This window comes from Bison bison, unplaced genomic scaffold, assembly GCF_000754665.1.
Source record: "Bison bison bison isolate TAMUID 2011002044 unplaced genomic scaffold, Bison_UMD1.0 scf7180017864035, whole genome shotgun sequence".
Taxonomy (NCBI): Eukaryota; Metazoa; Chordata; class Mammalia; order Artiodactyla; family Bovidae; genus Bison; species Bison bison.
This window is the reverse complement of record NW_011494607.1, coordinates 17,269,348-17,287,500: the sequence shown is the minus strand read 5'-3', so window position 1 is coordinate 17,287,500 and position 18,153 is coordinate 17,269,348.

Sequence of the window (18,153 nt, the reverse complement as noted above, 5' to 3'; positions counted from 1 at the left end):
ATCTAGGTTGGTCATAGCTTTTCTTCCAAAGAGCAAGTGTCTTTTTATTTCATGGCTGTAGTCACCATCTGCAGTGATTTTAGACTCAAAAAAATAAAGTCTCTCAATGTTTTCATTGTTTCCCCATCTATTTGCCATGAAGTGATGAAGACCAACAAGACCTTCTAGAACTAACATCTAAAAAAGATGTCTTTTTCATTACTGGAATGAATGCAATGATGGGACTGGAATGCAAAAGTAGAAGTCAAGAGATACCTGGAGTGACAGGCAAATTTGGCTTTGGAGTACAAAATGAAGCAGGGCAAAGACTAACAGAGTTTTTGCATGAGAATATACTGGTCATAACAAACATCCTCTTCAAATAACATCAAGAGAAGACTCTAAACATGGACATCTCCAGATAGTCGATACCAAAATCTGATTGATTATATTCTTTTCAGCCAAATATGGAGAAGCTCTATACAGTCAGTCAAAACAGACTGAGAGCTGAAAGTGGCTCAGATCATGAACTCCTTATTGGCAAATTCAGACTTAAAATGAAGAAAGTAGGGAAAAACCACTAGACCATTCAGGTACAACCTAAATCAAATGCCGTACAGTGGAAGTGACAAATAGACGCAAGGGATTAGATCTGATAGAGCTCCTAAAGAACGATGGACAGAGGTTTGTGACATTGTACAGGAGGCAGTGATTAAGACCATTCCTATGAAAAATAAATGCAAAAAGGCAAAATTGTTGTCTGAAGAGGACTTATAAATAGCTAAGAAAAGAAGTCAAGCTAAAGGCAAATGAGAAATGGAAAAATATACCCATTTGAATGCAGAGTTCCAAAAAATAGCAAGGAGAGATAAAGCCTTCCTCAGTCATCAATGCAAAGAAATAGAGGAAAAGAACAGAATGGGAAAGACTACAGATTTCTTCAGAAAATTAGAGATACCAAGGGAACACGTCATGCAAAGATGGGCTTGATAAAGGATAGAAATTGTATGGACCTAACAGAAGCAGAAGATATTAAGAAGAGGTGGTAGGAATACACAGAAGAACTGTACAAAAATTATTTTCATAACTCAGATAACAACGAAGATGTGATCACTCACCTAGAGCCAGACATCCTGGAATATGAAGTCAAGTGGGCCTTAGGAAGCATCACTATGAAGAAAGCTAGTGGAGGTGATGGAATTCCAGTTGAGGTATTTCAAATCCTAAAAGATGATGCTGTGAAAGTGCTGCACTCGATATGCCAGCAAATTTGGAAAAATCAGCAGTGGCCATAGGACTGGAAAAGGTCAGTTTTCATTCCAATCCCAAAGAAAGGCAATGCCAAAGAATGCTCAAACTACCGCACAACTGCACTCATCTCACAAGCTAGCAAGGTAATCCTCAAAATTCTCCAAGCCAGGCTTCAACAGTACATGAACCGAGAATTTCCAGATGTTCAAGCTGGATTTAGAAAAGACAGAGGAGCAGAGATCAAATTGCCAACATTCGTTGGATCATAGAAAAAGCAAGAGAATCCCAGAAAAACATCTACTTCTGCTCTATTGACTACACAGAGCCTTTGACTCTGTGGATCACAACAAACTGTGGAAAATTCTGAAAGATGTGGGAATACTAGACCACCTGACCTGCCTCCAGAGAAATGTGTATGCAGGTCAAGAAGCAATAGTTAGAACTGGACATGGAACAGAGGAAGACCAGAGGGAAATTATTAAAGCTCCAAAAAGAAGTGGCTGGGCCAAAGCAGAAAAAATGCTCAGTTGTTGATGTGTCTGGCCATGAAAGAAAGCCCGATGTTGTAAATAATAATATTGCATAGGAACCAGGAATATTAGTTAGATCTATCAGTCAGTTCAGTTCAGTCATTCAGTCACATCTGAGTCTTTGCAACCCCATGGACTGTAGCACGCCAGGCCTCCCTGTCCATCACCAACTCCCAGAGTTTATCCGAACTCATGTCCACTGAGTTGGGGATGCCATCCCACCATCTCATCCTCTGTCATCCCCTTCTCCTCCTGCCCTCAATCTTTCCCAGCATCAGGGTCTTTTCAAATGAGTCAGCTCTTCCCATCAGGTGGCCAAAGTATCGGAGTTACAGCTTCAGCATCAGTCCTTCCAATGAACACCCAGGACTGATCTCATTTAGGATGGACTGGTTGGATCTCCTTGCAGTCCAAGGGATTCTCAAGAGTCTTCTCTAACACCACAGTTCAAAAGCATCAATTCTTTGGCACTCAGCTTTATTTATAGTCCAACTCTCACACCCATACATGACTACTGGAAAAACTATAGTCTTGACTAGACGGGCCTTTGTTGGCAAAGTACTGTCTCTTCTTTTTAAAATGCTGTCTAGGTTGGTCATGTGAGATGAGTGCAATTGTGCGGTAGCTTGAACATTTTTGGCATTGCTGTTCTTTGGGATTGGAATGAAAACTGACCTTTTCCAGTCCCTTAGCCACTGCTGATTTTTCCAAATTTGCTGGCATATTGATGGGCAAATTTTCTGGCAGCACTTTCACAGCATCGTCTTTTAGGATTTGAAATAGCTCAACTGGAATTCCATAACCTCCACTAGCTTTGTTTGTAGTGATGCTCCCTAGGCTCACTTGACTTGCATTCCAGGATATCTGGCTCTAGGTGAATGATCACACCATCGTGATTATCTGGGTCATGAAGATCTTTTTTGTACAGTCTTCTGTGTATTCTTGCCACCTCTTCTTAATATCTTCTGCTTCTGTTCAATTCAGTTCACTTAAGTCACTCAGTCATGTCTGACTCTTTGTGACCCCATTAATCGCAGCACACCAGGCCTCCCTGTCCATCACCACCTCCCAGAGTTTACTCAAACTCATGTCCATCAAGTTGGTGATGCCATCCAGCCATCTCAGCCTCTGTCATCCATAGTCTTGACTAGATGGACCTTTGTTGGCAAAGTACTGTCTCTTCTTTTTAAAATGCGCTCTAGGTTGGTCATAACTTTCCTTCCAAGGAATAAGCGTCTTTTAATTTCATGGTTGCAGTCACCATCTGCAGTGATTTTGGAGCCCCAAAAAATAAAGTCTGACACTGTTTACACGGTTTCCCCATCTATTTCTGCTTCTGTTAAGTCCTTACCATTTCTGTCCTGTATGATGAATCTAGGTAAATTGAACATGATTAAGCAGTAGATTTGAAGATTGAACATCAATATCTTAGGAATCAATGAGCTACAATGGACGGGAATGGGAAAATTTAGTTCAGATGACCATTATCTATATTTACTGTTGTAGGCAAGAATCATTCAGAAGAAATAGAGTAGCCCTCATAGTCAACAAAAAAGTCTGAACTTGGGTGCAACCTCAAGAATGACAGGATGATCTCAGTTCATTTCCAAGGTAAACCATTCTACATCACAGTAATCAAAATCTATGCCCTAACCACTGATGCTGAAGAAGCTGAAGTTAACAGTTGTATGAAGACCTACAACACATTCTAGAACACACAAAACAAGATGTCCTTTTCATCACAAGGGACTGGAAGGTAAAATTAGGAAGTCAAGAGATACCCAGAATAACAGATAAGTTTGGCCTTGGAGTATAAAATGAAGCAGGCCAAAAGTTAACAGATTTTTATCAAGAAACATGCTAGTCATAGCAAACACACTTTTCCAACAACTCAACAGATAACTCTACACGTGGACATCACCAGATAGTCAAGAACAAAATCATATTGATTATGTTCTTTGCAGCAAAATATGGAGAAGCTCTATATAGTCATCAAAAACAAGACCTGGAGCTCACTGTAACCCAGATCATGAACTCATTATTGAAAAATTCAAGCTTAAATTGAATAAAGTGGGGAAAACTACTAGGCCATTCAGGTATGATCTACATAAAATTCATTAAGATTATACAGTGGAGGTGAATAATAGATTCAAGGGATTAGATCTGGTAGACAGAGTGGCTGAAGAACTATGGACAGAGGTTCATAACATTGGACAGAAGGCAGTGACCAAACCACCCCAAAGAAAAGAAATGTAAGAAGGCAAAGTGGTTGTCTTTACAAATCGGAGGCTTTACAAACAGCTGAGGAAAGAAGAGAAGAGAAAGGCAAGGAATAAAGGGAAAGATATACCCAATTGAATGCAGAGTTCCAGAGAATATCAAGGAGTAAAAAGGCCTTCTTAAATGAACAAGGCAAAAAAATAGAGGAAAACAATAAAATGTGAAAGACTAGCTATCTCTTCAAGAATATTGGCGATATCAAGAGAACATTTCATGCAAGTGTGGGCACATCAAGGGCAGAAACAGAAAGGACTTAACAGAAGCAGGTGAGATTAAAAAGAGGTGGCAAGAATACACAGAACTGTACAGAAAAGGTCTTATTACCTGGATAACCATGATAGTGTGGTTACTCACACAGAGCCAGATATTTTAAAGTGTGAAGTTGGCCTCAGGAAGCATTGCTATGAACAAAGATAGTGGAGATGATGAAATTGCATCTAAGCTATTTCAAATCCTGAAAGATGATGCTGTTAAAGTGCTGCACTCAATATGTCAACAAATTTGGAGAACTCAGCAGGGACAACAGGACTGGAAAAGGTCAGTTTTCGTTTCAATCCCAAAGAATTGCAATGCCAAAGAATAATCAAACTACCATACAATTGTGCTCATTTCACATGCTAACAAGGTTATGTTCAAAGTCCTTCAAGCTAGGCTTCAGCATTATGTGAACCAAGAACTTCCACATGTACCAACTGGGTTTCAAAGAGGCAGAGGAAACAGAGATCAAATTGCCAACATTTGTTGTATCATATAGAAAGCAAGGGAGTTCCAGAAAAATATCTACCTCTGCTACATTGACTACATGAAAGTCTTTGACTGTGTGGATTACAACAAACTGGGAAATTCTTAAAGAGATGGCAGTACTCAGACCACCTTACCTGTCTTCTGAGAAACCTGTATGTGGGCCAAGAAGCAATTAGAACTGGACATGAAACAATGGACTGGTTCCAAATTGGGAGTGCAAGGCTGTATATTCTCCCTCTGCTTATTTAAATTATATGCAGAGTACATCATGTGAAATGCTGGGCTGGATGAATCCCGAGCTGGAATCAGGATTTCTTGGAGAAATATCAACAAGCTCAGATATGCAAATGATACCACTCTAATGGCAGAAAGTGAAGAGGAACTAAAGATTCTCTTGATGAGGGTAAAAGAGAAGAGTGAAAAAGCTGGCTTAAAACTCAATATTCAAAACACTAAGATCACGGCATTTTGTCCTATCATGTCAAAGCAAATAGATGGGAAAAAATGGAAGCAGTGACAGATTTTATTTTCTTGGACTCCAAAATCACTGCAGATATTGTCTGCAGTCATGAAATTAAAAGACATTTACTCCTTGGAAAGAAAGTCATGACACACCTAGACAGTGTACTAAAAAACAGAAACATCGGTTTGTCGACAAAGGTCCATATAGTTAAAGCTATGGTTTCTTTCAGTAGTCATGTATGGATGTGAGAGTCAGACCATAAAGAAGACTGAACACTGAAGAATTGATGCTTTCGAACTGTAGTGCTAGAGGAGACTCTTGAGAGTCCCTTAGACAGCAAGGAGATCAAACCAGTAAATCCTAAAGGAAATCAATCTTGAATATTCATTGGAAGGACTGATGCTGAAGCCGAAGCTCCAGTACTCTGGCCACCTGATGCAGAGAGCCTACTCACCGGAAAAAAACTCTGTTGCTGGGGAAAGATTGAAGGCAACAGGAGAAGCAGGTGGCAGAGGATGTGATGGTTAGATAGCATCACCCATTCAATGAACATGAATTTGAGAAAACTCCAGGAAATAGTGGAGGTCAGAGGAGCTTGGCATGTTGAAGTTCACAGGGTAGCAAACAGTCAGACATAATTTAGCAAATGAACAACAACAACAACAATCATTTTATCATTATAAGAAACAGAAGCACTACAGTTCGAAAGCATCAATTCTTCAGTGTTCAGTCTTCTTTATGGTCTGACTCTCACATCCATACATGACTACTGGAAGATACCATAGCTTTAACTATATGGACCTTTGTCAACAAACATTTAATTCAAATTTGTTTGAAATTAGTCTTATTTTTGTAGCTGCTGCTGCTAAGTCACCTCAGTCGTGTCCGACTCTGTGCGACCCCATAGACGGCAGCCCACCAGGCTCTGCCGTCCCTGGGATTCTCCAGGCAAGAACACTGGAGTGGGTTGCCATTTCCTTCTCCAATGCAGAGAATAACAAACCTGAACTCTATTGAATCTATTCTTTTAGCTTTAACCTTTGTGCTCTGTTGCCTGTAGTTAGTCAGGCTGGTCCTGACCTTTTGTAAAAGAATGTTGCCTATTGCCTGAAATATACAGGATAGCCCATTCCCAGGTCTCTGACCTTTAAAAGTATAACACTTTTCTATTTATATAGACATAAAAGTTACAGAAGAGAGAATAACATTTGACTTGGAGGTTTATAGGAACAAACTTCTGTTGGAGGTTTATAGGAACACTGTGACCAGATCTAGTGGGACAGCTGCAAGAACAAAGGATTCCAGCACCAAGAAGTTTGGCATAAAACAAGTCACATCCCCTCTGCTTCTAGTATTAAAAAAGCTTGAATTCTAACGGGTAAGATGGTTCTTTGGGACACTAGTCTATTAGCAGGCAAATAGGGATTAGATCTGGTCTGCTGGTTTTGTGAATAAAGTAACTATTCCTTGCCCCCAAAATTCATCTACTATGTTTTTAGCCCTTGTATGGCCATCAGTATGAACTTGGACTTGGTAACATTCCCACTTGTGACTGTTGCTCTTTTACTATTAAAAATGATGTCATCATAAACATTGTTTTAAATACACTTAGTGTTCCTCTGGTTATTTCCTTATAGTCCTACAAATAATTGCGGTGTTCAAATAGCACGCATTTTAAGGCTTTGACATGTAACACCAACTTACCCTCCAGAAAGAATCTATGTTTATTCTCTCTTTAGTTTTTCATCAAAGTCAATTCCTCCCAGCTTCCATCTCCATTCCACATTCACAGATGTTTACATTACATATAAGCGGGTAATGATTTTTCCTTTTTGGCAGCTTGATAAGTACATAAATATAAATGTATATTTTCTCTTGAAGTGCTTATTTATTTCACGTCTAGTGAAACTAAGCATATGTTGTTTATTGAACATTTGTAGTTCTTCGTGTATTACTAATCAAATTCTCTTAATCATATGAGTAGTCAATGGACAATTTTATTCCTACTTGTACTATTAAAGCTTAGTAGATACAATTACAGTGTAATTATATATAAAGATAAATTTCAGGTAAATGCAGTCAATAAAAGAAAGATAACATGAAAATCTGAGTCTTTAAATAAAGCAAAATAAGACCAAAATTAACTATTTTAAGCAAGAATCTGCAAACTTGCAGCCTGCTTTTATTAATAAAGCCTTATTAGAACCCAACCATACCCGACCCCATGGACTTCAGCCTTCCAGGCTCCTCCGTCCATGGGATTTTCCAGGCAAGAGTACTGGAGTGGGGCGCCACTGCCTTCTCTGACACATTCACTTAGACATTATCAATGTCTGCTTTCACAGTACAATGCCAGAACTGAGACGTTGCCATAGACACTGTACTTCCAGGAATGCCTAAGTACATGGATCAAGAATGATTCATCATCGACAAGGGGTTAATTTCCAAAATATACAAATAGCTCACATAACTTAACAGTAAAAAGACAAATAATCCAATCAAAAATGGGTGGAAGAACTAATAGACATTTCTACAAAGAAGACATACAGATGGCCAACAGACACAAGAAACAATGTTCAATATCGCTAATGATTAGAGAAATTAAAATCAAAGCTACAGTGAGGCATCACCTCAAAAACCAGTCAGAATGGCTATTATGAAGGTGTTTACAAATAATAAATACTGGGGAGGGAGTGGAGAAAGGGGACTCGTATACTGTTCGTGGGAATGTAAATTGGTGGAGCTACTATTGAAAAGTATGGAGGTTCCTTGAAAAACTCAAAATAGAGCTACAATTAGACCCAGGAATCCCACTCCTAGGCATATGTGCAGAAGAGACGAAAACTCTAATTCAAAAAGATACATGCATCCTATTGTTCATAATGGCACTATTTACAATAGCCAAAACATGGAAGCATCCTAAATGTCTAGCAACATAGGAATAGATAAAGACAATGTGCTATATACATATACGATCGAGCATTACTCAGCCATAAACAGCATGAACTACTGCCATTTTCAGCAATAGTGATGGGCCTAGAGACTAGTAAGTCAGAGAGAGAGAGATAAACATTACATGATATCATTCATACGTGGAATCTAAAAAATAATACAAATTATTTACAGAACAGAAACAGACTCACAGATGTAGAAAACAAACTCACGGTTACTAAAAGGGAGGGGGAGAGACAAACTAGGAGTATGGAATTAATAGATACACACTACTAGGTATAAAATAAACAAGAACTTACTTTACAATACAGGGGACTATAGTCAATATCTTGGGATAACCTATATGGGAAAAGAATATGCAATATATATATATAACTCAAGTGGTTTGCTGTTTACCTGAAACTAACACAATATTGTAAATCAACATTTTTTTAAAAAGAGTGATTGCTCTTAATTGACAGACTTTATTTTCTTAGGCTCCAAAATCACTGCAGATGGTGACGGCAGTCATGAAATTAAAAGATGCTTGCTGCTTGGAAGAAAAGCTATGACAAACCTAGACAGCACATTAAAAAGCAGAGACATTACTTTACTGACAAAGGTCTGTCTAGTCAAAGCTATGGTTTTTCCAGTAGTCATGCATGGATGTGAGAGTTGGACCATAAAGAAAGTTGAGCACTGAAAAGTTGATACTTTTCAACTATGGTGTTGGAGAAAACTTTTTAGAGTCCCTTGGACTGCAAGGAGATCAAACGAGTCAATCCTAAAGAAAATCAGTTCTGAACATTCTTTGGAAGAACTGATGCTGAAGTTCCAATACTTTGGCCACCTGATGTGAAAAGCCAACTCATTACCGACTTATTAGAAAAGACTCTGATGCTGGGAAAGATTGAAGGCAGGAGGAGAAAGGGATGACAGAGGATGACATGGTTGAATGGCATCACCAACTCAATGGACATGAGTTTGAGCACACTCTAGGGAAGCCTGGTGTACTGCAGTCCATGGGGTTGCAAAGGGTCAGACATGACTGAATGACTGAACTGACCTGAAATGTGAAACACTAGCAAAATATATACTAAACTCCATTACAACCCTCGCCATTAGTATTATCATTGATTTGGGTAGTATTTAACAGTGGTCTATAATTATACATGAAAAGTAATTAAGCAATATAACTATTGAACAGGAGAACAACACTCATGTTTGCATCAAATATGAAAACAAGAGAAAATGAAAAAATGTTGAATTAGTGACATAATTCTGTCACTGAGTAGATATCTATATAAAAAATTCCCATAACTTTCCTCTACTTTATCTTTAACCAGTTAGAAGATGAAAACAGGGGAAAGTTCTTTTTAATATCCATAAACATATAGGCTATTTTTCAAAACTAACTTTAAGGAAATCTGTTTCTTTACAAATATAAATTCAAAATTAATAAAGGCACACACCAAGTTTTGGACTGTGGAATATGCAATGCCACCAATAGAGCAATTCTAATATTCAGTTCAGTTCAGTATCTCAGTAATGTCTGACTCTTTGCAACCCCATGGACTGCAGGAAATCAGGCCTCCCTGTCCATCACCAACTCCCTGAGTTCACTCAAACTGATGTCCATTGAGTCCGTGATGCCATCCAACCATCTCATCCTCTGTCATCCCCTTCTCCTCCCGCCTTAAATCTATCCCAGCATCAAGGTCTTTTCCAGTGAGTCAGTTCTTCCCATCAGGTAGCCAAAGTATTGGAGTTTCAGCTTCAGCATCAGTCCTTCCAGTGAAAATTCAGGACTGATTTCCTTTAAGATGGACTGGTTAGATTTCCTTGCAATCCAAGGGACTCTCAAAAGTATTCTCCAACACCACAGTTCAAAAGCAAAAATTCTTCAGCACTCAGCTTTCGTTATAGTCCAACTCTCACCTTCATACATGACCACTGGAAAAACCATAGCCTTGACTAGACAGACCTTTGTTGGCAAAGTAATGTCTCTGCTTTTTAATATGTTATCCATGTTGGTCATAACTTTTCTTCCAAGGAGTAAGAGTCTTTTAATTTCATGGCTACAGTCACCATCCGCAGTGATTTTGGAGCCCAGAAAAATAAAGTCAGCCACTGTTTCCACTGTTTCCCCATCTATTTGCCATGAAGTGATGGGACCGGATGCCATGATCTTAGTTTTCTGAATGTTGAGCTTTAAGCCAACTTTTTCACTCTCTTCTTTCACTTTCATCAAGAAGCTCTTTAGTTCATCCTCACTTTCTGCCATAAGGGTGGTATCATCTGCATATCTGTGGTTACTGATATTTCTCCCAGCAATTTTGATTCCTGCTTGTGCTTCATCCAGCCCAGCATTTCTCATGATGTACTCTGCATACAAGTTAAATAAGCAGGGTGACAATATACAGCCTTAATGTACTTCTTTTCCGATTTGGAAACAATCTGTCATTCCATGTCCAGTTCTAACTGTTGCTTCCTGACCTGAATACACATTTCTCAAGAGGCACGTCAGATGGTGTGGTATTCCCATCTCTTTAAGAATTTTCCACAGTTTAGACATTAAAAATAATTTCATATTTTTTAAAGATTAAAAAAAGAACTTTGTATTACCTGATAGATGAACTTAAAATTTTATCTGGACAAATGCACAGGTTTGAAAGGTAACAAAAAACTAAATTTTTACCTTTCATCTTGCAATTACTTGCTTGAGATTATAGATGTAGAGCTAATGAGATTTATTGGTACTTACTTGCTTGTTTAAAAAATATTCATAAGAGCCCAATATGTGTCAGACATTACATTAAGTAAATCCACAAACTTTATGTAATTTTTACTGCTTTTCATTAACTGCTGAGTTCAATCAACTTTAAATATAAACTTTTGTTTGTTAAAACATGTATACCTGTGACAGATTCATTTCAATATTTGGCAAAACTAATACAATTTTGTAAAGTTTAAAAATAAAATAAAATTTAAAAAATAAATAAATAAAAATAAATAATACTATATATAAAATAGATAACTAATAAGAACCTTTTCATACTCTTCATGGAGTTCCTTGGACTGCAAGGATATCCAACCAGTCCATCTTAAAGGAAATCAGTTCTGAATATTCATTGGAAGGACTGATTCTGAAGCTGAAACTCCAATACTTTAACCACCTAATGCGAAGAACTGATTCATTTGAAAAGTCCCTCATGCTGGGAAAGACTGAAGGTGGGAGAAGGGAACGACAGAGGATGAGATGGTTGGATGGCATCACCAACTCAAATGACATGAGTTTGAGTAAGCTCCAGGAATTGGTGATGGGCAGGGAAGCCTGGTGTGCTGCAGTTCATGGGGTCGCAAAGAGTCAGACATGACTGAGCGACTGAACTGAACTGAATAAGAACCTACTATAGAGTACAGGGAACGCCACTCAATACTTTATAATGACCTATCTGGGAAAAGGATCTAAGAAAGAGTGGATATATATGTATATATACGTGTAACTGAGTCACTTTGCTGTACACCCAAAGCTAAAACAACATTGTAAATTAACTATACTCCAATAAAAATTTTAAAATAAAATAAAAATAAAACAATAAGATGTGTCATAGCTGACATTCAGAAACTATAATAGCTCCAAAAAATTACCATAAATTTTAAATAATGACTACTAAGTATTACCAATTATTAATAGTGATTAATACTTATCCCTAATTCCTAATTTCTAAGCAATAATCAAGTTTTAAATAAGTTAAATATTATCTCAGCTGAAACATTTTTGAAGATTTCATTGAAATTACTAGGTTTCTTAATTTCACATATTCCTATTGCTGAATTATGTACTGTATACGTATAGGATCATGCACAGTATAGATTTATTTTATTATCTCCTCATAAATCATCCCCTCCCCCAGTTCCTTTTCAGTTGTTACTCTTTTCTGAACTGACTCCAATTTTCTGACATCTTTCTGATATTGAACTTCCCATAAATTTATGTGATGTTTCTGCTAGATGCAGCTGCTCAGTGGCAAAGTTTATACTAAGGCAGTCAGACCAACAAAATGTCAAGTGAGAACAACAGTTTGGCAAAGGTCCTGCAGTATGCCATACTGGCCTATTCTCGTAGGTCTAACTTTTTCTAAAGGCACCAACAACAGCATGGAAGTTGAGGAGAAGGAGTAGCAGAGAAAGGAAGCAGTTAGAATGAGTGGGACAAGGAAGAACAGAATAATGAAGCAAATGTCACTAATGACTAATAGTTTAACCATTTGAAGAATATTTTAATAATCAACCTTCTCCAGATTTTTTTTCTTTCTAATTACTATTATTCTGTATAAAAAATTACTTACATAGGATTTGCATAACTTTCAAAGATTATCATGTAATCATTTGTTCATAGTTATTAAAAGTTATTTTTCTTTTTTCGTTTTTACCTTCTCATATTTTGAACCACCAGTCATCTCCTCCCCAGTCGTCAGGCTCACCTTTTTTTATCTTTATAATATTAGAATTTTTGTAACAAGTGATTGAATTGAATTGAATTTCTCCTTCTAGCCTGTTAGTCTCTCCACAAACACCACACAAGCACACACATGTGTGTGCACACACATACATTCATGCACTTCATTTGTTTGTCCAGTCTCTTCCACTTACACTTTTTGCATGCAATCTCAGCTGCTCAGACCCATATTTGCAAAGAAAATGCACTTCCAAATCTATACAGCCTTTTTTTTCAATAAAGGAACTTTATATGAGTGTACCTGTTATACTACAACAACTTTTCAAACATCAGTTTTCTATCTTCTTATATAGTTGGACCTCTATTAGATATCCAATTGAGGAAGAGAAAACAAATATTCGACAGAACACTCAATATCCCTAGAAATAAGCTAATACAGTTTCTGAAGAACAAGAACCATATCTGATTTTCCCCTTCAGTGCCTGATCAATGTTCAGTGTTTGATATATATTTTTTGAATAAGTGAATTTAAGAGATTGAAGGAAGTCAAGAAAAAACATTTATTGAGAAACAGGTTACCATAGTGGTTAAAAGCAGATTCTGGGTCCTAATGTTGTAGTTAGAATCCCATCTACACACTTACCACTCTCTGAACCTCTCTGTGCCTCAGTTTCCTCTTCTGCAAAATGGGGATAGCAATAGTAACTACTTCATAGAGTTATTTTGAGGATCACTTAAACTAATATATGTTGAATATTTAAAACTTGGTAAGCATTATAGACATCTCTTATACTTTTAGTGGATTTATCAATCTTCCCTCAATTAAAAAAAAAAACTGACTTCTATACAACTCATTTGCCTATCATTTCTGGAGGAAGATGGCTGGGTCTTTAAAAGGTCATTCTCTCCTCACTTTCCTAACATTTTATGGAAACCACATTTTTTGAAATGGATTTTTTGCTCTGGGCTAAAATGAAGAAACAAAAAAGGCAAAATGTAGTGGTAAGTGAACTAATGGAGGATCACATTTACTGAAGTGAGCAAATGGAGCAGAAAATTATGTAAAGTGAGTTACAAGATACTCTATTTAGTCTAGTGCATAAAACAGGGGGTGAAGAGTTAGGGGATTTAGGTTAGAGGTCCAACTCCAATCCTTAGTAACTCCTTTATTTCGCACTCCTTTATTTTCACCTTTCCTAGTATCATTTTTTTTTATATGTCACTATACCACAAACCATGCCACAGGGTTCCTGTGGAAGTAAATAAAATAGTTAAGTTAAAGCATATGTAAACCAAAAATTTAGTACTATATACTGAATTCTGAATAATTTATATAAGGTACACTGGTCTTTTCCTTTCAATTTTTCTATTTAATTTGATTCCCCATCTAATCTTGAAATAATACTAAACATTTAAATATTGTTCCTAACTCTTTTTAGACATATTAGTTGCCACACTACATTACAAATACTAGAGTTAATAGACTATGGACTGCAGTTCTGTGAATCCAATTGTTATATTTCTTTACATAAGCCATTCATTTTTAATTAAACCTCTGTTCTGCAAACATATTACTGTACTTCAAAACAGAATGATTTTAGTAGTGTTTGATTTTCTTTGTCATGCATTAAATTGTATCAACTCTTGATGAACAACACAATCCAAGAGAAACAGAAAGGGCAATCTATGAACACACTACCGTGGCTCTGTTTAGGCATCCAGTAATTGCACACCTATGAATCACTAGCCACTGTACTGGGAGCAGGGGACGTGACATAGACAAATCATCCTGGCCCTGTCCTACCCACAGTGCAATCTAGTGAACGACATTTAAAATTAAACAAGATATTAAAATCTATAAGAATAAATGATATGACAAGGCAGTACAAATAACCTTTGGAAGTCAAAAGAAAAATAACTTGGGATAAAAATGTAGGGAAGGTCTCCTGGAGGAAGAAACTTCATTCCAAGACCTGAAGACAATTAACCAGAGTAAAGAAAAGATTATATGGCACATTTAAAGAAGTAAGACATCCAGAGTATTGGTAGCATAAAAAGTCATGGGGAAATGTCATAAATAAGAAAGCAGGAAGTAGATCAAGTTCAATAACAGTGGAAATCCACTGAAACATATTAAACAGGAGCATGGTCTGATTAGATTTGTGTTTTAAGAGGCTAGCTTAAATAGTTCTTTATAAAATATGGATTGGTTTATGAAAGCTTTATGAGAGTAAGATGATTTTGAGAGAAACCAACTAGAATTCTGCACTGTATCTCAGGTGGGAAATGATGGTGGTTTTCACAAGGGTAATTGCAATAGAAAACATTACAATGGAAAACTGTCTGAGTGTGATGATTCCTTCACTGATTTGCTTAGCCATTCATTTAACCATTACTAATTAAGAGTCTACTTGGTCAGGCAATGAGCTGTGGCTGTGAACATAGCCTTAGACAAGATATGCATGCCTTCATTTGTTTATAGTCTAACAGAATAATTAGGAATAACTAGTGTACTGCCATTTGAGAAACAAAACTGGTCCTTCTCTTGCACCTTTCAAGAAAGTCTATTTGCATCCAAGTGGAGATGCTCAACAGGTCACTAGAAGGGGCCTATAATTCAGGAAAGAGGTTTGGAACTGACACATAGAGTAGGGAGCCCAAGGCACATAGATGGCAATAAAAAAATGATTCCAGGAAGAGAAGGCACGGTAACACAAGGAGAGGAAACAGGACAAAAAGGAAGGAATTCAATATTTAAGCGGGGGGAAGCAGCCTTTAAAAAAAGATGAGGTCCATGGTGAAAAACAGAAAGAAAATTAGCAGCCTGTGGTGTCCTAAAAGCCAAGAAAAGAGAATTTCAACAAGCTGAGCGCATTCAACACTGTCAAATGCAACCAAGAAGTCAAAAGTAAGAATTTTCTACAGCATAGGATTTATTATCCCATAAGCCACTATGACTATGTGGAAAACAGTTTCAATGAAATGGTAGATTGGACATAAAATTTTAGTGAACAGAGGTTAAGATCCTACATTTTGTAAATTAATATCATGTATGAATTTATAATATCAGAAAAGCATATTTGGCATCAATATCTTAACTACATGATTGTTTCCACAACTTCCTTCTACCCTAGATTTATCTAACATGCCCATGTCCAATATGAAGACTGGTACCTAGAAATAAATAAGATTCCAGTTATAACCTGACCTGCATGAAATAGGGTAGGGCCATCAGTTTGTTAATCTGTAAATTGTACTTTATTAGACATTTATAAGAATCCTGATTAGTTTCTGTGGTAAGGACTGGTTTGTAGGGAGGCAATCTCACTGGTAACTCATGAGAAGTTTGTTACCTTGTTATTGACTAAATCTTTTGTACCTTTAAGCTCATTCTCTATGACCCTTCATTTTTATGTTGGCATTTTATTTCTAATTAAATGTTTTCATTAAAGATTCAACCCATTGTTCAATCTAGGATCTTTTTGCAGAAAAAAACATATTTATTTAACAAATTCTTTGTGGTTTTTGCAATGCTAGGCAATACTAAATTTTCTACGGAGTTTCTTTCTATCCTACTTTTACATTTCCTTTGAAGGTGATCAGCATGCCATTCATTGTCCTTGTCCAAAGTATTAACAAAGATACTGACCAAGGGATGACCAAAGACAGAGGCCATAACACACCATCAAAAATCACCCTTCTTACAGACATCAATCTATTAAGAAGTATATTTAGGATATAGCCACTCAATCAATAAGTTACTAACTTGCCTGCCTAAACTATCACATAAGATACATATCCCCAGATTGTTCAGCAGTTCAGCATCAGACATTCTCAAATGTCTTGTTAGACATTCATTTAGTTGCACCAATTCTACCACATTTCCTTGACTGATCTGTCTAATGAACATAGCAAAAAATAGTAACAACTATAACATTTTAGTAAAACTTGACCCAAGCTAGTTCACAGTGGTCATCGTTCTATTTTCTGTCTATCCATGCATTATTTTAGATAATAAAGAATGCCTTAAGGTAAGAACAATGTAGGTCAAAGTGTAGGTCTACAGTTTCTAGAGTTGTCTTTTTAATTTTGAAAGCTGTGCACAAAAATTGGAACACCAATCATCCATGGCTTCTCTTTTTTACAATAACATTGCCTGGAAATCCTATCAGTGCTCTGGGATTTAACTAGTCTGTATAAGGAAACATAAGTGTATTTAGATTACCTATTTACTTAAAGATATGTTTAATTTTCTAAGGTTTAAATTTTCTCTAACTTAACTGTATCCATTTATTTTCAAAAAAGAGAAATTAATCTGATGGTCTTCCCACCTTTTCTCTGCTTTGGTACTTTATACTAGAGTTCCCTGAAAGTTCACATACCATCTTTATTGTGATGCTGAGGACATTTTTCTCACAGTTCATTTAGAAAAACAGCCAAATTGCTTCTCATTAATATGCACTTGCATTCAACTTTCCAGATATTTTTCCTAAGTTGCTTCTGTTTCAGAACAGTTTTTATTATGTTAGGAATAACTTGAATATCCCTGATGGACTTATTGGGAAGACTACATTATCTATTATTCAGTAGACTTGCTTGAGCTTCACAAAACCATTGCTCTGGATAATTAATAAATAAACCTGCCAATAAAATAATTCATGTGGAACAGACAACAAAGTAAATATATTTATTTGCCAAAATTTTCTAGCAGGAGCATTATTAAATGAAGCTCTATTATTTTCTTTTTATTTGGCTTGAGATCCAACTTACCTATTTCATCAAATAAAATACTTCTTTTCTGTTAGAGTCATCATAAGAGGACAGAGTGTAACATTATTAAAAAGTGGTTCATCACTTGTTATGGCAATACACCTTTGAAGGGCACAGAAATTATTTTAATTGGATAAATTAGATGTTCTTTGTGTCCATATGGAGTGTTGAATTTAATGATTTGGTTGAATGGATGTCAGTGTTTCTGTTCAATCTTTCAATTAAACTAATATTAATCTTACATTTTCTAAAGAAAGCTTAATAGCACAAGATAACTATGGTATCTCCAGGACATACAGTAAGGTCACTGGATATAAATGAGCCCACAATGTTTTTCTGAATAATTTTGTAGCAAAGAGGGAAGCTGTGGAAATTATAGTTATATTAGCTTTTCTCCCTTTCAGTCTCTTCAGACCAATGCTAAAAGATTTATGTCTTTCTTTTGTCATATTGTTATATCTTACACAAATACACTACTTTATTAAGACCTGTAAAATCATGAGTTAATTTCTTGTTTTGTCTGTTTAAACTCACAGAAATCAAGATAGCCTTTTAACCAATGCTTTTTCATTTCTGAAAGGTATATTAAAATTATAATATCTTTCTCTGTTTTTCACAACTAATTTGATGTGATTTATGCAATGTGTTGACTCATTGGAAAAGATTCTGATGCTGGGAGGGATTGGGGGCAGGAGGAGAAGGGGACGACAGAGGATGAGATGGCTGGATGGCATCACTGACTC